The 21214-nt window shown below is 33.7% G+C and overlaps 3 pseudogenes; all 3 read left to right on the plus strand.

The window, feature by feature from the left end:
- On the plus strand, positions 1–19690 carry LOC132183891 (uncharacterized; annotated as a pseudogene).
- Positions 12500–13738, plus strand: LOC148584365 (protein argonaute 2-like; annotated as a pseudogene).
- LOC148584366 (protein argonaute 2-like) lies at positions 14789–15438 on the plus strand (annotated as a pseudogene).
- Positions 19691–21214: the final 1524 nt, after the last annotated feature.

The following is a 21214-nucleotide window of genomic DNA, read 5'->3' on the forward strand; positions in this document are numbered from 1 at the left end:
ATGGACTGCTTGGATGACAAAGACATGAAGGGCCGATCATATAAAATTACTATCAAGCTTGCAAGGGAGCTTAAGCTTAGTAAGTTGGACGATTATATTAGCAGGCATCTCATGTCAATCTCGTACAATATATTTCATGGAACCAATCATGTAAAGAGGGAGAATCCACGTAGGCACATGATCTCTCATGATACTAGTTTTTTCGAGAGAGAACCTAATGTAGATAATGATCTTGGAAGGGGTATTACATCATCTAGAGAGTTTTATACTGCAGTAAAGGCCACCTCCCAGGGTCTAGCCATGTGCGTATACTCTATTGTTTTGGCCTTTCGGAAGCGAATGTTAGTTATTGATTTCCTCGGGCAGCATATTGACGGTTTTGACAAAAAGTCCTTCCAAAGCTTTTGGATACAAGTAAATGCTGCGCCGAAAGGGTTGACAGTCAACGTGACCCATTGAGCAAGTAAACAGGAATATTTTAAATTATATCATTTTTGTAGAATATTTATTGTTGTTTTCCAAAATTTATCCTTCCTATCCAATAAATAAACAAATTGAAGTGCATGAATAATATTAATATTTGTAGGTGGATGTCTCACTTACAACAAATAAACTTTGCATCTCTCATATCTTGTTGATTTGGGTGTTGATAAAGGGAATGTAGATGATGTGTATGATATATATATATATATTAGGTGTGTTAAAGTCATCAATATTATTTGATAATTATTTCCACATGCTAATGGATTGGATCAAATTGCTTGATTTAATCTGAGTAATGCCATAGTAAAACTTTTATGACATTTTTTTTTTAATTTTTAATTTGTTTTTTTTTTATTGGCAGTAGGAGTATAGCTTACAATTTTGGAGTTGAAGTAGAGCAGGGCATGACAAAAGTTGAAGAACACTGTATTGCCCCACCTAAGTTGAGGTTTGCTGCTAAGAATGATAGAGTGATTGCAATAACTATCGACAAAGAGAAATGCAACTGGAATATTATTGTCAAATTGATGGTGGAAGGTAAAAGAATTTACTGATGGAGTGTTATTGACTTCAGCTCTAAATTGAATCTTGAGAAATTCGTTCCAAGACTTAATAATATGTGCAAAAATCTGGAGAACCACGTGGAGCAGCCTCTCTATAGGAGCAGTACAATGAGCATGTTATTAAGGGTTGAAAACCTGCGTGTACTGCTTAAAAGCCTCAATAAAGAGGCTTCTGATTCTAAGAAACTTCATGGTAATTTATAACTTATTATTTGTGTAATGTCCAAGAAGGATCGTCGTTATAAACATCTTAAGTGGATCTCCGAGACCTAAGTTGGTATAGTAAAAATATCACAATATGATTTATCTTCGATCCTAAACAAATTGTGTCATGATCCCCTTTTAGCATTTCCCATACCACTGACTGCGTATGATGGGACGCATAGTATTTTTAGTGCAATACCATTGTATAGTGGAGATTTTGATATGAACTTCTCGGATCGAGAAAACATGAAGGGCCTATCATATAAAATTACTATCAAGATTGTGAGGGAGCTAAAGCTTAGTAAGTGAGCGTCTCATGTCAATCCCATACGATATATTTCATGAAACCAATCATGTAATGAGTGAGAATCCACATAGGCATATGATCTCTCATGGTACTAGTTTTTTTGAGAAAGAACCTAATGTAGATGATGATCTTGGAAGGGGCATTACGGCATCTAGAGGGTTTCATACTACAGTAAAGGCCACCTCCCAAGGACTAGCCATGTGCATGAGCTCTACTCTTTTGGCATTTCGGAAGTGAATGTCAGTTATTGATTTCCTCAGGCAGCGTATTGACGGTTTTGACATAAAGCCTTTTTAAAGGTTTTGGATACAAGTAAATGCTGCGCTAAAGGGTTGAAGATGAAGTTGAAGATGCTCTCATTAGCACCACCACAGACCAAGTGAAACAATACATGCAAATTTGTATGTTTAGAAGATGGACCTCTTGGGTATGTGAATATGAAATTTATAATGTTTAAATTATATACTTTTTTTAGAATATCTGTTGTTGTTTTTCAAAATTTATCATTCCTACTTCATAAATAAATAAATTGAAATGCATGAATGATGTTAATTTTTGTAGGTGGATGTCTCACTTACAACTATGGGTGTCAAAAAATACCGGGAAACCGGGAAGCCAGTTTCGGTTATGGCTTTTGGCATATAACCAAGTAACTGGGTGCATATATATATATATATTAAAATTCTTTTGGTTGGTAGTTTATTTAAATACTTGTTTTATTGTTTTTTGGGGTTTTGAATTGTTGAAGTAAATGGGTATTTCTTGTGTTTGTTGGTTTGTTTAAATACTTGTTTTTATTGTTTGTTTATATATATATATATATATATATATATATAGGTAGGCGTTTAAAATGATTTTTAAGGCATTTTAAAAAATTGAATTTTTATTTTTCAGGCCCATAAAGGCAAAAACATTGATTTTTTAGGATTTTTGGGCTTTACCCGATTCCTAAAAAACTACCAACAAAAAAGGGTAATAATTTATTGGGACAAAAAGGTTAATAGTTTTTTTTTTTTTTTAATGGGCCAAAATGGTTAAATTAAGCTCAAATTTTAGGCACAATACCTAAAATAAGCCCAAATTACAATTTTTTTTTTTTTAAAAAACCCACTTACCCGCTCTAGATAACAGGGTACCAACCGGAATCGGCCGGTTATTGGGTACTTGGTTAACCGGGTCCAGTTACCTGGTTCCGGTTTCCCAAAATGAATAATCAGAGTATCCTGGTTCCGAGAACCGGGACCGGGTTGACACCCTTACTTATTGCAAATAAACTTTGCATCTCTCATATCTTGTTGATTTTTGTGTTGATAAAGGGAATGCAGATGATGTATATGAAATACATATATTAGGTGTGTTAGATTCATCAACATTATTTGTACAATTATTTCCACATGTTAATGGATTGAATCAAATTGCTTGATTCAACCTGAGTAATGCCATAGTTAAACGTTTTTTTTTTTTAAAAAAAAAAAAAAAAAAAAATCTTGAATTTGGTTTTGTTTTATTGGCAGTAGAGGCATAGCTTACAATTTTGGACTTAAAGTAGAGCAGGGCATGATAGAAGTTGTAGGACACTGTATTGCCCCACCTAAGTTGAAGTTAATTGATGAGAATGACATAGTGATTGCAGTAACTGTCGATAAAGAGAAATACAAATGCAATCTTATTGGCAAATCGGTGGTGAAAGGAAAAAGAATTTACCAGTAGGGAGTTATTGACTTCAGCTTTGAATTGGATATTGAGAAATTCGTTCCAAAGCTTATTAATATGTGCAAAAGTCTGAGGATCCTCATGGAGCAGCATCTCTATAGGATCAGTACAATGAGTATGTAATAAAGGGTTGAAAACCTGTGTGCACTACTTGAAAGCCTCAATAAAGAGGCTTAAAATTCTAAGAAACTTCTTGTTAGTTTACAACTTATTCTTTGTGTGATGTCCAAGAAGGATTGCTGTTATAAATATCTTAAGTAGATCTCTGATACCCAAGTTGGTATAATGAAAATATCACAATATGATTTGTCTTCAATACGAAACAAATTGTGTTATAATCCCCTTTTAACATTTCCTATGCGGCTGACTGCGTATGATGGGACGCATATATTTTCAGTGCAATACCATTATATACTTTAGATTTTGATATGGACTTCTTGGATGGAGAAGACATAAATGGCTGATCATATAAAATTACTATCAAGCTTGCAAAGGAGCTCAAGCTTAGTAAGTTCGACGATTATTTAAGCGGGCATCTCATATCAATCCCGTATGATATATTTCATGGAATCAATAATATAATGAGGGAGAATCCACGTAGGCATATGATCTCTCGTGGTACTAGTTTTTTTCGAAAGAGAACCTAATGTAGATGATGATCTTGGAAGGGGTATTATGGCATCTAGAGGGTTTCATACTGCTGTAAAGGTCACCTCCCAGGGTCTAGCCATGTGCGTGGACTCTACTCTTTTGGCATTTTGGAAGCGAATGTCAGTTATTGATTTCCTTAGATAGCATATTGACGGTTTTGACATAAAACCTTTCCAAAAGGGTTTGGATACAAGTAAATGTTGTGCTGAAGGGGTTGAAAGTCTACGTGACTTATCGAGCAAGTAAACAAGAATATATCATTGGAGGGTTAACCAATGAGAAGCCAAAAGATATCTCATTAACTGTAGAAAACCCACCAAGGAAATTTATTATCCTTCAGTATTTTATGGAAAAATATGGCAAGGATATTGTGTATAAAGATATTCATTTTTTGGATTTAAGAAAAAGAAACAATGTACTTATGGGATTCTTTGAGTTGGTCTACGGGTAAAGGTATAAAAAGAAATATTTGAATAGAAATGTAGCAACGAAGTTGAAGATGCTCTCATTAGCACCACCAGATACCAAACGAAACAATATATACAAATTTGTATCCTATTAAGATGGACATCTTAGGTATGTTAATACGAAATTTATAATATTTTAAATTATATGATTTTTGTAGAATATATGTTGTTGTTTTTCAAAATTTATCCTACCTATTGCATAAATAAACAAATTGAAGTGCATAAATAATGATAATATTTGTAGGTAGATGTCTCATTTACAGCAAATAAACTTTGCATCTCTCATATTTTGTTGATTTGAGTATCGATAAAAAGAATGTAGATGATATGTATAAGATCTCAACTGATACCATATAAGATCTCAATACAAAATCAACTTCTATTCTAAAGGATTCATATCCTTAACAATATGTACGATATGTGTTAGAGTCATCAACATTATTTGATAATTATTTCCTCATATTAACATATTTGATCAAATTGCTTGATTCAATCTGAGTAATGACGTAGTTAAAAATTTATGACATTTCTTTTTTTTAATCACAAATTTTTTTTTGTTTTATTTGCAGTAGAGGTATAGCTTACAATTTTGGACTTGAAGTAGAGCATGACATGACAGATGTAGAAGGACTTTTAGTGCCCCACCTAAGTTGGAGTTACCTACTGAGAATGACATAATGATTGCAGTAATTGTTGACAATGAGAAATACAACTGAAATCTTATTGAAAAATTGGTGGTAGAAGGTAAAAGAATTTACTGGTGGGGTGTTATTGACTTCAGTTCTGAATTGGATCTTGAAAAATTCGTTCCAAGGCTTATTAATATGTGCAAAAGTCTGGAATCCACATGGAGCAGGATCTATAGGACCAGTACAATTTGAATGTTATTAAGGGTTGAAAAACTGTGTGCACTACTTGAAAGCCTCAATAAAGAGGCTTCAAATTCTAAGAAACTTCTTGGTAATTTACAACTTATTTTTTGTGTGATGTCCAAGAAGGATTGTTATTATAAATATCTTAAGTAGATCTCCGATACCCAAGTTGGTATAGTGAAAATATCACAATATGATTTGTCTTCTATTCGAAACAAATTGTGTTCTGATCCCCTTTTAGCATTTCCTATGCGGTTGACTGTGTATGATGGGACGCATAGTATTTTCAGTGCAATACCATTATATACTTTAGATTTTGATATGGACTTCTCGGATGGAGAAGACATAAATGGCTGATCATATAAAATTACTATCAAGCTTGCAAAGGAGCTCAAGCTTAGTAAGTTTGACGATTATTTAAGCGGGCATCTCATATCAATCTCGTATGATATATTTCATGGAATCAATAATGTAATGAGGGAGAATCCACGTAGGCATATGATCTCTCGTGGTACTAGTTTTTTTGAGAGAGAACCTAATGTAGATGATGATCTTGGAAGGGGTATTACGGCATATAGAGGGTTTCATACTGCTGTAAAGGCCACCTCCTAGGGTCTAGCCATGTGCGTGGACTCTACTCTTTTGGCATTTTAGAAGCAAATGTCAGTTATTGATTTCCTCAGATAGCATATTGACGGTTTTGACATAAAACATTTTCAAAGGTTTTGGATACAAGTAAATGATGTGCTGAAGGGCTTGAAAGTCTACGTGACTTATCGAGCAAGTAAACAAGAATATATCATTGGAGGGTTAACCAATGAGAAGCCAAAAGATATCTCATTAACTGTAGAAAACCCACCAAGGAAAATTATTATCCTTCAGTACTTTATGAAAAAAATCTGGCAAGGATATTGTGCATAAAGATATTCCTTTCTTGGATTTGAGAAAAAAAAACAATGCACCTATAGGATTCTTTGAGTTTGTCTACGGGCAAAGGTATAAAAAGAAACATTTGAATAGAAATGTAGCAACAAAGTTGAAGATGCTCTCATTAGCACCAACAGAGACCAGACGAAACAATATATGCAAATTTGTATACTCTGAAGATGGACCTCTTGGGTATGTGAATACGAAATTTATAATATTTTAAATTATATGATTTTTGTCGAATATATGTTGTTGTTTTTTAAAATTTATCCTACCTATTTCATAAATAAACAAATTGAAGTGCATGAATAATGTTAATATTTGTAGGTAGATGTCTCATTTACAGCAAATAAACTTTGCATCTCTCATATCTTGTTGATTTTGATGTCGATAAAGGGAATGTAGATGATATGTATAAGATCTCAACTAATACCATATAAGATCTCAAAATGTGATGAGTATAGAATGCGGAATAATATGAAATGAAGGAAATAGAGAAATACACAAATATTAAGGTGGTTCGACATCAGTGGTGGATCCACTGGGTAGCTTGGGGGTGCCACGGCACCCCCAAGGATTTTAAATTTTTTTTTTTTTTTTTTTTTTTTAACCCACGGCACCCTAAAAAAAAAAAAAAAAATTACAATTTTATCAACCCTTCAGCACTCAGCAGTCTCCCGCACGCCGCACCAAGGATTTCTGATTTTTTTTTTTTTTTTTTTAACCCACGGTACCCTAAAAAAAAAAAATAATAAAAAAAAAAATCAAAAATAAAAAATTTTACCAACCCTTCAGAAGTCTCCCGCACGCCGCACCTAGGATTAGTAAATTTTTTTTTTTTTTTTTTTAACCCACGGGCCGCGGCACCTTTTAAAAAAAAAAAAAAAAAATTTTACAATTTTACTTTGGCAATCTGATCTCCCGCGCCCCAGCTGCCCAGCACCCCCAGGCCCCATCCCTTCTCCTGCAGTCCTGTTCTTCAGTTCTCCCGCAGGACCCAGTGACCCACACCGCACGACTGTATACCCCCATCCCCATTCAACCCAATTTGTTGACAGCAAATAAACCAATCCCACCTAGAAAAAAACCGTTCCCTCTCTCAGTTTCTCACCGTTTCGGTGCTTCGTTAGGCCTCAATATTGAGCGAATCAAAGGCCAAACAAGCCGGCTGCAAATCTAAGTCAAATTTTTAGCTACAGCCTACAGGTAACCATGAAAGCAAAATGGATAAACTTGGTGCTTAACATTTTTATTTTCTTTCACTTTCTTCAAGTTTCTCTGCAACCAAATAGTTAGATTCCCATGATTTAATCTTGTCTCATTTCTTGTTAATTGTTAATTGTTATGCTTGATTCTGGTTGTGGTTGTGTTATACACATTGTTTGTGATGTATTTAGGTATGATTTTCCATTATCCGTGAGTTCTTTACACATGACTAAATATTTGTGCACACCACATGTTTGACAAAATGCCTAAGTGACATTCTTGAGCCACTTACCTTGATTCATGACTTGAATTGCTCTTGTTTATTGTCATTAAGGTTTAAGCTTTTGATTGTGAGGGATATAAGCATTTGTTTCCTTTTTTGGCCTTGCTCAAACTTAACACACATCACATGTATGATGTAATATCTCAATGATGTGTTATGTGTAGTTGGTCAAATTTCCCTTGTTTTTCTTGGAGTGATTATGGCCAGTGGCGGAGCACCCAAAAAAAAAAAAAAAATCTCTAAGACGATCTCTCTCAGTCTCTCAGATTCTCTCTAGTCTCTTCATTCTCTACTCTTTCTATCAAAGATTGTCAGATTCATAGGTAACTCATTGTCTCCTCCTCCCTGGCTTCTCAATTGCTTTTGTAGTTTTATGTTTTAGTTTTAGATTTATATTTTGCTCCTTTTACAGGAAGAGGGTTTGGAAGAAAATTTGGCCCTTTTGGGTCCGGCGGGTTCTTAGGAAATTGAAATCAAAGACACTCTCTTTATCTTCTCAGGTGAGTCACAACACTAGTAATTTCCTAAACCCTAAACTTTTGTGCTACATTTTTTATTCATCCTCTGTTTTTCCTCTGTTTAATTTGTGGGTTTTAAACTTTAATGTTTATTTTGTTGCTTATATCCATATAAACTTTGATTAAACATTAATTTAATTTCACTATTAATTTGAATGATTGAATAAACTTAAATATCTGTATGATTGCTTATTTTGTTGTTTAATGTTTATAAACTTTGATTGTCTCTTACGGGGTCGTGATTTAACTTGAAAATTTTAGGTTCATGAATCATGTCAAAATTTAAAACTATCGATTCATTCTTCAAAAGGAAAGAAGCCGACATTTCGAAAAGTAATACACTGTTGGAATCTAATGCCGAAACTTCAAATCCCAATGAGCGTCATCTTAAATCTCCAAGGGTTGAAGATGAAGAACATCCTTTTGAATCTCCAATTGCGGAAACACAAGAGATTTATTTTAAATCATCCACACTCAATGTTAATGAAGTTGATGTTTCTTCTATTTCTATAGAGCGAGATCCAGGATTACGTCCTCCAATGTGGGACTATCCAGTCAATCGACGTGATGAAATAAGACGGGCTTATTTGAAACATGGTCCAAATCGATTTATTCTTGCAAATTATCCACTTTCTGGACCAGAAAATCACCCTCGTCGCTTTCAAGCCTCTTGGTTCACACAATTTCCTTGGCTTGAGTATTCTCGTTCCAAGGATGCTGCATATTGTCTACCATGTTATCTTTTTACTATGAAAAGAGATGGACGTCCTGGATGGGATGTATTTACTATCAAGTGATTTAGAAATTGGAGAAAAGTTCATGAGGGAAAAAATTGTGCCTTTTTGACTCATATTGGGGAGGATCCTTGTTCACCTCATAATAATGCTATGAAATCTTATGAGGATTTACGAAATCAATCACGGCATATAGATAAAGTATTGAATGCACAAAGTATGGAACAAATTCAAAATAATCGACTACGTGTGAAAACTTCTATTGATGTTACTCGGTGGCTTGCATTTCAAGGATGTGCTTCTAGAGGTCATGATGAGACTCTTGATTCAAAAAATCGAGGTAATTTTCTTGAGCTGGTTAAGCTTTTGGCATCATATAATGATAAAGTTGCAAGTGTTGTTTTGGAAAATGCTCCAAAATCTGCGAAGTATACTTCACATACAATTCAAAAGGAGATTTTGCAAGTCATTGCAAGTAAAGTGCGAGAGAAAATTCGTGAAGATATTGGAGATTCTAAATTTTGCATCATTGTTGATGAGGCACGTGATGAGTCTAAGAGAGAACAAATGACAATTGTTTTGAGATTTGTTGACAAAAATGGTTTTATACAAGAACGTTTCTTTGATATAGTTCATGTTAAAGATACATCGGCATTGACTCTAAAGAATGGAATATCTGATGTTCTCTCTCGTCATTGCCTTGATATTCAAAATATCCGTGGACAAGGATATGATGGTGCTAGTAACATGCGTGGTGAATGGAAGAGATTGTAAGCATTATTTCTTAAGGATTGTTCTTGTGCATACTATGTTCATTGTTTTGCTCATCGATTACAATTAGCATTAGTTGCGGCATCTAGAGAGGTGTCTCTTGTTCATGTGTTCTTCACAAATTTGAACTTTGTTATCAATGTGGCCAGTGCTTCATGTAAACGTCATGATTAACTACAAGCTGTTCATGCAACACAAATTGCACATATGGAAGCTATTGGTGAGCTTGAAACTGGAAAATGGGCTAATCAAATTGGCACTTTGAAACGAGCTGGTGATTCTCGTTGGGGTTCGCAGTTTAATTCTATTTGTAGCCTAATAAGGATGTTTGATGCTACTTGTACAGTACTTGAAGATGTTGAAAGAGAAGGAGGTACTTACTCTCAACGAGGAGATGCAAAGGCTGCTTATAAAATGCTTACATCCTTCGAGTTCATATTTATTTTACATTTAATGAAGGAAATTATGGGCATTACTGATGTTCTTTGTCAAGTTTTGCAGCAAAAATCTCAAGACATTTTGAATGCTATTAATTTAGTTTCTATTGCAAAAAAACTTATCCAAAAGTTGAGAGATGATGGTTGGGATAATTTGCTTGAGAACATTGTCTCTTTCTCCAAGAAAGCTGGAATTGGCATTCCGGATTTGAGTGCTCCTTATATTGAAGGTCGAGGTCGTAGTCAAAAGAATCACATTACATTGGAGCATCATTATCATTTTGACATATTCAATACTACTATCGACTTTCAATTGCAAGAGCTTGATAGTAGGTTTGGTGAAAAGGCGATGAAACTTTTGACACTTAGCTCTGCTTTGAATCCAAAAGATGCTTATAAATCCTTTAAAATTGACGACATATGCATCCTTGCAGAGAAGTATTATCCTCTTGATTTTTCTGAGCAGGAGAAAATTAATTTGAGATATCAGTTGAGGTATTTTCAAGTTGATGTGCTTACTGATCCGACATTACAAAATTTGTCTTCCATTGCAGAATTATGTCAAGGATTGGCAAAGGCGAAAAAATCAAAGACATATGATCTTATTGATAGATTGATTCGTCTTGTTTTGACTCTTCCAGTGTCTACAGCAACTACCGAACGAGCATTTTCAGCAATGAAAATTGTTAAAACACGACTTCGCAACAAAATGGAGGATGATTTTCTTGCAAATAGTTTAGTTCTCTATATTGAAAGGGAAATTGCTGAGAGTTTCGATTTAGATTCAATACTTGATGATTTTGTACTTCTAAAAGACCGTAAAGTGCAGTTCTAGACACTTTTTTTTTGTATTTCTATCTTTTTGATATAGTGTCGATATGTTACATTTCTAATATATCAATTTCAGCACATATTTATGAACTTTTATAGATATTTTTTGTGATGCAAATATTGTGTGAATTACCAAATTTTTAGGGTGAAAAAAAATTTTAAGACGCCAAAAAAAATTTAGCGGCACCCCCAATGTTAAACGGCTGGCTCCACCACTGTTCGACATATAGCCTACATCCACACACTAAAGCCTCAATAGGCTACATATTTCCTTAATTATATGATCTGATCACATAGCTCTATTTATAGAGCTTTACATGTGATTTGAAATATTTCAAATACAAAGATATCCCTTAAATCGGGATTAACAAATATTATCTAAATCCCTTGATTTAGGGAATACAAAATCAACTTCTATTTTAAAGGATTCACATCCTTAACAATATGTACGATATGTGTTAGAGTCATCAACATTATTTGATAATTATTTCCTCATGTTAACAGATTGGATCAAATTGCTTGATTCAATCTAAGTAATGCCGTAGTTAAAAATTTATGACATTTTTTTTTTAATCATAAATTTCTTTTTGTTTTATTTGCAGTAGAGGTATAGATTACAATTTTGGACTTGAAGTAGAGCATGGCATGACAGAAGTAGAAGGACTCTTTATTGCCCCACCTAAGTTGTAGTTAGCTACTGAGAATGACATAATGATTGCAGTAATTGTTGACAAAGAGAAATACAACTGAAATCTTATTCGAAAATCGGTGGTAGAAGGTAAAATAATGGGAAATTATATCTAAAATCCTTAGGTAAACGCGCTTTTTTTAAAAACTCCCTGGGTATTTTTTTTTTTGAAAATTTAGTCCCTGTGTCACTCGAAACTACTAGAAAACTCCCTACCGTCAATTTTTGTTAACTTCCGTTAGTCTACTCAAAACTCACCATTTTATCTGATTAAAATATTATTTTTTTATTAATTTAATTTAAAAATTCAATCTTAAAAAATTTGCGGGCCACCCCAAACCACCCATGGGGTGGCTCCAGCCACCCCTTGGGTGGCTTGGGGTGGCTCGCAGCCACCCCATGGGTGGAGGGGTGGCCTACGGGCCACCCCAAACCCCCAAGGGGGTGGCCGCAAGCCACCCCAGGGGTGGGCGAACCACCCTTGGGGTGGCTTACGGCCACCCCATAGGGGTTGGGGGGGTGGCCAGGGGTGGCGGTGCCACCCCTGACCACCCTTCAATTTTTTTTTTTTTTTTTTTTTTTTTTTTTTTTTTTAAGATTGAATTTTTTAAATTAAATTAATAAAAAATAATATTTTAATCAGATAAAACGGTGAGTTTTGAGTAGACTAACGGAAGTTAACAAAAATTGACGGTAGGGAGTTTTCTAGTAGTTTCGAGTGACACAGGGACTAAATTTCCAAAAAAAAATACCCAGAGAGTTTTTTAAAAAAGCACGTTTACCTAAGGATTTTAGATATAATTTTCCTAAAATAATTTCTGGTGTGGTGTTATTGACTTCAGTTATGAATTGGATCTTGAAAAATTTGTTCCAAGGCTTATTAATATGTGCAAAAGTCTGGAATCCACATGGAGCAGGATCTATAGGACCAGTACAATTTGAATATTATTAAGGGTTGAAAAATTGTGTGCACTACTTGAAAGCCTCAATAAAGAGGCTTCAAATTCTAAGAAACTTCTTGGTAATTTATAACTTATTCTTTGTGTGATGTCCAAGAATGATTGTTGTTATAAATATCTTAAGTAGATCTCCGATACCCAAGTTGGTATAGTGAAAATATCACAATATGATTTGTCTTCTATTCGAAACAAATTATGTTCTGATCCCCTTTTAACATTTCATATGCGGTTGACTGTGTATGATGGGACACATAGTATTTTCAGTGCAATACCATTATATACTTTAGATTTTGATATGTACTTCTCGGATGGAGAAGACATAAATGGCTGATCATATAAAATTACTATCAAGCTTGCAAAGGAGCTCAATCTTAGTAAGTTCGACGATTATTTAAGCGGGCATCTCATATCAATCTCGTATGATATATTTCATGGAATCAATAATGTAATGAGGGAGAATCCACGTAGGCATATGATCTCTCGTGGTACTAGTTTTTTCGAGAGAGAACCTAATGTAGATGATGATCTTGGAAGGGGTATTACGGCATATAGAGGGTTTCATATTGCTGTAAAGGCCACCTCCTAGGGTCTAGCCATGTGTGTGGACTCTACTCTTTTGGCATTTTAGAAGCGAATGTCAGTTATTGATTTCCTCAAATAGCATATTGACGGTTTTGACATAAAACATTTTCAAAGGTTTTGGATACAAGTAAATGATGTGCTGAAGGGCTTGAAAGTCTACGTGACTTATCGAGCAAGTAAACAAGAATATATCATTGGAGGGTTAACCAATGAGAAGCCAAAAGATATCTCATTAACTGTAGAAAACCCACCAAGGAAAATTATTATCCTTCAGTACTTTATGGAAAAAATCTGGTAAGGATATTAAGCATAAAGATATTCCTTTCTTGGATTTGAGAAAAAGAAAAAATGCACCTATGAGATTCTTTGAGTTTGTCTACGGGCAAAGGTATAAAAAGAAACATTTGAATAGAAATATAGCAACAATGTTGAAGATGCTTTCATTAGCACCAACAGAGACCAGAGGAAACAATATATGCAAATTTGTATACTTTGAAAATGGACCTCTTGGGTATGTGAATACGAAATTTATAATATTTTAAATTATATGATTTTTGTCAAATATATGTTGTTTTTCAAAATTTATCCTACCTATTTCATAAATAAACAAATTGAAGTGCATGCATAATGTTAATATTTGTAGGTAGATGTCTCATTTACAGCAAATAAACTTTGCATCTCTCATATCTTGTTGATTTTGATGTCGATAAAGGGAATGTAGATGATATGTATAAGATCTCAACTGATACCATATAAGATCTCAAAATGTGATGAGTATAAAATGCGGAATAATATGAAATGAAGGAAATAGAGAAAAACACAAAGATTAAGGTGGTACGACATATAGCCTACATCCATACACTAAAGCCTTAATATGATACATATTTTCTTAATTATATGATCTTAGTACACAGCTCTATTTATAGAGCTTTATATGTGATTTGAAATATTTCAAATATAAAGATATCCCTTAAATCAAGATTAACAAATATTATCTAAATCCTTTGATTTAGGGAATACAAAATCAACTTTTATTTTAAATGATTCATATCCTTAAGATGCCCCGCAAGATGAACGACTCGTTGGCGATCGTTGATCTTGAATATATCGAGTGACTGCAGTTGATGACGCCTGATTTGAAATATCGGCTGCTCTTGAACTTGAACTTGAACTTCGGCGACTGTGGCTGGGATTTGAATATCGGCAACTTTTTGACTGGCATTGATTACATAAATAAACAAATTAATCTTTCCTATTTCATAAATAAACAACTTTTTTCCAAAATTTATCCTTCCTATTTCATAAATAAACAAATTAAAGTGCATAAATGATGCTAATATTTGTTGATGGATGTCTCACTTACAGCAAATAAACTTTGCATCTCTCATATCATGCTGATTTGGGTGACGATAAAGGGAATGTAGATGATGTATATGATATACATATATTAGGTGTGTTAGACGTTTATGACATTTTTTGACTTTTTTTTTTTTTAATTTCAAATTTGGTTTTGTTTTATTGGTAGTAGAGGCATACCTCACAATTTTGGACTTGAAGTAGAGCATGGCATGACAGAAGTTGAATGACTATGTATTGCCCCACCTAAGTTGGAGTTAGCTGCTGAGAATGACATAGTGATTGCAGTAATTGTTGATAAAGAGAAATGCAACTTGAATCTTATGGAAAATCGGTGGTAGAAGGTAAAAGAATTTACTGGTGGGGTGTTATTGACTTCAGTTCTAAATTGGATTTTGAAAAATTCGTTCCAAGGCTTATTAATATGTGTAAAAGTCTAGAATCCACATGGAGCAGCCTCTATAGGACCAGTACATTGAGTATGTTATTAAGGGTAGAAAAACTGTGTGCACTACTTGAAAACCTCAATAAAGAGGCTTTTGATTATAATAAACTTCATGTTAATTCACAACTTATTATTTGTATGATGTCCAACAACGATCGTGGTTATAGATATTTTAAGTAGATCTCCAAGACCCAAGTTGGTAAAGTGACATAATGTTGTTTATCCATTTGTGCCAATGAAGCAAATACCTTGTTTCTTACAACTCTTGCTTTCAAGGCAAATGCCAATCTTGGAGGCATTAATGTAGACCTGCATGACCCTTTCCTCGACTTTAAAGGAAAATGTTATTTTTTGTTCCTTGGAGCTGACGTCAATCATCCCGGTTACTACACTACCAAAAAAAGTGCAGTTAGTGACATTTGGAATAATGATGTTTTCTAAAAACTTAGAAAACAACACTAAAATGATATGTTTTACTGTTCAAACGTCACTATTCATAAAATAGTGACGTTTGAATAGTGTTACTATCCATGCGCGAAAGGCGACGTGGGGATAATAACTTACTATTTATACATCACCTTTCATGCGTGACCTTTCGCATGTGAATAGTGACACATGAATAATAATACTATTCATGCGTCGCCTTTCCCGCGTGAATAGTGGCATGTGAACAATAAAATATCTCAAAATTTGAAAATATTGGCACCCAAAGTTCTCGTTTAAAACAACCACATATACCCAAAAACTTCAAAAATTTTCCACTTTCATCCACACACACAAAACTTTTATTTTAATTTTAATTTTATTTTTTATTTTGGTTTAACTTGGTGGAATTTTTGGAATTTGTTAAAATATATGGGGACAATTTTGGAAATTTAAGAAGAAAAAAAATACATGTGACCAATTTTCTGTTAAATTGGATGGAACTTTCTTAACGGATGAGCCACATTGAAAAATTTTGAAACTTTAATGGGATGCATTGTAAAAATTGAAACATTGGAGATCAAATTGAAAATCGGTTCAAACTTTGTATGAGGTAAAGTACAATTCTCCCTATTTTAAATTATATGATTTTTGTAGAATATCTGTTGTTGTTTACTTGTTTTTCAAAATTTATCCTTCCTATTTCATAAATAAACAAATTGAAGTGCATGAATGATGTTAATATTTGCAGGTGAATGTCTCACTTATAGCAAATAAACTTTGCATCTCCCATATCTTGTTGATTTGAGTGTCAATAAAGGGAATGTAGATGATGTGTATGATATACATATATTAGGTGCGTTACACATTTATGACATTTTTTTTAAAATCTCAAATTTGGTTTTGTTTTATTGGCAGTAGAGACATACCTTACAATTTTGGACATGAAGTAGAGCATGGCATGACAGAAGTTGATTGACTCTGAATTGCCCCACATAAGTTGGAGTTAGCTGCTGAGAATAACATAGTGATTGTTGTACTTGTTGACAAAGTGAAATGCAATTAGAATCTTATTGAAAAATCGGTGGTTGAAGGTAAAAGAATTTACTGGTGGGGTGTTATTGACTTCAGCTCTGAATTGGATCTTAAGAAATTCGTTCCAAGGCTTATTAATATGTACAAAAGTCTGGAATCCACATGGAGCAACCTCTATAGGACCAGTACAATTTTGTATGTTATTTAGGGTAGAAAAACTGTGTACACTACTTGAAAGCCTCAATAAAGAGGCTTTTGATTTTAATAAACTTCATGATAATTCACAACTTATTATTTGTTTGATGTCCAAGAAGGATCGTGGTTATAAACATTTTAAGTAGATCTCCAAGACCCAAGTTGGTAGAGTGACATAGTGTTGTTTATCCATTCATGCCAACGAAGCAAATACCTTGTTTCTTACAACTCTTGCTTTCAAGACAAATGCCAATTTTGGAGACATTAATGTAGACCTACATGACCCGTTCCTCGACTTGGAAGGAAAATTTTATTTTTTGTTCTTTGGAGCTGATATCAATCATCCCGGTTACTACACTACTGAAAAAAGTGTAGTTAGTGGCATTTGGAATAATGATGTTTTCTAAAAACTTAGAAAACATCACTAAAATGCGACGTTTTAATGTTCAAACGTCACTATTCTAAAAATAGTGACGTTTGAGTAGTGTTACTATCCATGCGTGAAAGGCGACGTGTGGATAGTAACTTATTATTTATACATCACCTTTCACGCGTGAATAGCGATGCATGAATAGTAATACTATTCACACGTCGCATTTCCCGCGTGAATAGTGACATGTGAACAATAAAATGTCTCAAAATTTGGAAATAAAGGTGCCCAAAGTTTACGTTTAAAACAACTACATATACCCAAAAACTTCAAAAATTTTCCTCTTTCACCCACACACACAAAACTTTTATTTTCATTTTTATTTTATTTTTTATTTTGGTTTAACTTGGGGGCATTTTTGGAATTTGTTAAAATATATGGGGACAATTTTGGAAATTTAAGACAAAAAAATCCACGTGACCAATTTTCTGTTAAATTGGATGGAAATTTCTTAACGGATTGGACACATTGAAAAATTTTCAAACTTTAATGAGATGCATTGTAAAAATTGAAACATTGGAGGTCAAATTGAAAATCCACTCAAACTTTGTAGGGGTAAAGTGCAATTCTCCATATTTTAAATTATATGATTTTTGTAGAATATCTGTTGTTATTTACTTGTTTTCCAAAATTTATCCTTCCTATTTCATAAATAAACAAATTGAAGTACATGAATGTTGTTAATATTTGTAGGTGGATGTCTCACTTACAGCAAATAAACTTTGCATCTCTCATATATTGTCGATTTGGGTGTCGATAAAGGGAATGTAGATGATGTGTATGATATACATATATTAGGTGTGTTAAACGTTTATGACATTTTTTGACATTTTTTTTAATCTCAAATTTGGTTTTGTTTTATTGGCAGTAGAGGCATACCTCACAATTTTGGATTTGAAGTAGAGCATGACATGACAGAAGTTAAAAGACTCTGTATTGCCCCACCTAAGTTGGAGTTAGTTGCTGAGAATGGCAAAGTGATTGCAGTAATTGTTGACAAAGAGAAATGCAACTGGAATCTTAATGGAAAATCGGTGGTAGAAGGTAAAATAATTTACTAGTGGAGTGTTATTGACTTCAGCTCTAAATTGGATCATGAGAAATTCGTTCCAAGGTTTATTAATATATGCAAAAGTCTGGAATCCACATGGAGCAGCCTCTATAGGACCAGTACAATGAGTATGTTATTAAGGGTAGAAAAACTGTGTGCACTACTTAAAAGCCTCAATAAATAGGCTTTTGATTATAATAAACTTCATGGTAATTCACAACTTATTATTTGTGTGATGTCCAAGAAGGATCGTGGTTATAAACATTTTAAGTAGATCTTTAAGACCCAAGTTGGTAGAGTGACATAGTGTTGTTTATCCATTCGTGCCAACGAAGTAAATGCATTGTTTCTTACAATTCTTGCTTTCAAGACAAATGCCAATCTTGGAGGCATTAATGTAGACCTGCATGACCCGTTCCTCGACTTGGAAGGAAAATATTATTTTTTGTTCTTTAGAGTTGATGTTAATCATCCCGGTTACTATACTACCATAAAAAGTGTAGTTTGTGACATTTGGTATAATGATGTTTTCTAAAACCTTAAGAATCATCACTAAAATGCGACGTTTTACTGTTTAAACATCACTATTCGAAAACTAGTCACGTTTGAGTAATCTTACTATCCACGCGCGAAAGGCGACATGTGGATGGTAACTTACTATTTACACATCACCTTTCACGCGTGAATAGCGACGCATGAATAGTAATACTATTCACGCATCGCCTTTCCCGCGTAAATAGCGCCGTGTGAACAATAAAATGTCTCAAAATTTGGAAATAAAGGCGCCCAACGTTTGCGTTTAAAACAACCACATATACCCAAAAATTTCAAAAATTTTCCTCTTTCACCCACACATACAAGACTTTTATTTTCATTTTTATTTTATTTTTTTATTTTGGTTTAACTTGGGGGCATTTTTGGAATTTGTTAAAATATATGGGGACAATTTTGGAAATTTAAGGAAAAAAAAATACACGTGACCAATTTTCTGTTAAATTGGACGGAAATTTCTTAACGGATGTGCCACATTGAAAATGTTTGAAACTTTGATGGGATGTATTGTAAAAATTGAAACATTTGAGGTCAAATTGAAAATCGGCTCAAACTTTGTAGGGGGTTATAAACATTTATTATTTGTAATAAACTTAATGGTAATTCACAACTTATTATTTGTATGATGTCCAAGAAGGATCGTGATTATAAACATTTTAAGTAGATCTCCAAGACCTAAGTTGGTACAGTGACATAGTGTTGTTATCCATTCGTGCCAACGAAGCAAATGTCTTGTTTCTTACAACTCTTGCTTTCAAGACAAATGTCAATCTTGGAGGCGTTAATGTAGACCTGCATGACCCGTTCCTCGACTTTGAAAGAAAATGCTATTTTTTGTTATTTGGAGCTAATATCAATCATCCCTGTTACTACACTACCAAAAAAAGTATAGTTAGTGGTATTTGGAATAATGATGTTTTCTAAGTTTTTAGAAAACATTACGAAAATGCGATGTTTTACTGTTCAAACGTCACTATTTCACTATTCATAAAATAGTGACGTTTTAATAGTGTTATTATCCACGCACGAAAGGCGACGTGTGGATAGTAACTTACTATTTATACATCACTTTTCATGCGTGAATAGAGACATATGAATTAGGGGTGGCAAAATGGGTACCTGACACGACCCGATTACGACCCGCAGGTACCCGTTACACGATTAGCCTATACACAGACACGACCCGTTTAGCTAAACGGGTAATCGGGTCTAACACGATTATGACACGAAAATAGTCGGGTAACCCGACACGACCCGTTTTACCCGTTTAAAATAACCGGGTCTAATCGGGTAGACCCGACCCGATAAAACCCTAAACTATAAAATTTTAAAAAAATAAATAAAAAAAATTCAAAATTGTAATAATAATACATCAATACACTGTCAATGCAAAAAATTGAGTTCCAAGATATTAAAGGTTTTAATAAAGGATAAGAAGAAAAAAAAAAATGGAAAGTGACTGTAATTGTACTCCAAAAGAAATTACTAAACTCATGATTTAACCTAAACTTAAAACAAGCAAGCATATTGACTAAGTTCATTTATTTAAATAATTTTTAGTATAAAGAAATTTAATTTTGCTCAAATTACATTCCACTAAAAAAGAATTATGTATATTTCAACACAAAATATGATATTTGTAATCTGTTGAAATTAAATATCTCATAACAGAGAAGAATTTTGGAAATCATTTGAAAAAATAAAAAATAAAAAAAATAAGGTCAAAAAGCAAGAAGAATGTTTTTAAATTAAAATCATTTAATTAAATATTTAAATATAAAAAAGGCCCTACCTAAATTTGTTGTCTTAGGCCTCAAAATCTATTAAGTCGGACCTACTCGAGGGGTTGGCTTGGATGCTTGGTTACTAGTAAGCCACTTGGCCCTCATCGATACCTCATAAAGCATAAAGTCTAAGTAGGAACAAAACTAAAATTTCTATTTCAAAATGATCAAAATATAAATGAGATTGAGGGGTAAAATGTGTCAACATTTCCATCATAGCAATAAAAAAAAAGATAATAAAAAAAAGCTAACAAAAACAAAATAATAATAAAAAAAAGAAACAAAACTCAAAACTACACCATCATTAAATTCATAATTCATTACAAAATACTTGTCCACTTGAAGTCTTGAAGGATCCATGATCCATCCCATGTAATCAAAGATATGGATTATGAAACACTACAAATATGCTCATTTTTTTACTTTTTTTAATTTAATTTAATTTAATTTTAATTTTTTTAACCGGGTCTGGTGGGTACCCGTTAGACCCAGACAGTAACCGGGTCTAACAGGTACCTGCCAGACTCGAACAGTAACCGGGTCTAACGGGTACCTGCTAGACCCGAACAATAACCGTGTCTGGCGGGTCGACCTGCCAGACCTGCCGGGTAGACTCGCCAGACACGAATTATTCGGGTCTTAAACGGGTAGACCCGATTAAGACCCGAACCCGATAAGGCCAAACCCAATACCTGTTTTTTCGTGTCGTGTTTGTGTCGGGTTCATGGGTTGTGTCAAAATTGTCAG

The sequence above is a fragment of the Corylus avellana genome, chromosome 7, assembly GCF_965113065.1.
Source record: "Corylus avellana chromosome 7, dhCorAvel1.hap1.2, whole genome shotgun sequence".
Classification (NCBI taxonomy): Eukaryota; Viridiplantae; Streptophyta; class Magnoliopsida; order Fagales; family Betulaceae; genus Corylus; species Corylus avellana.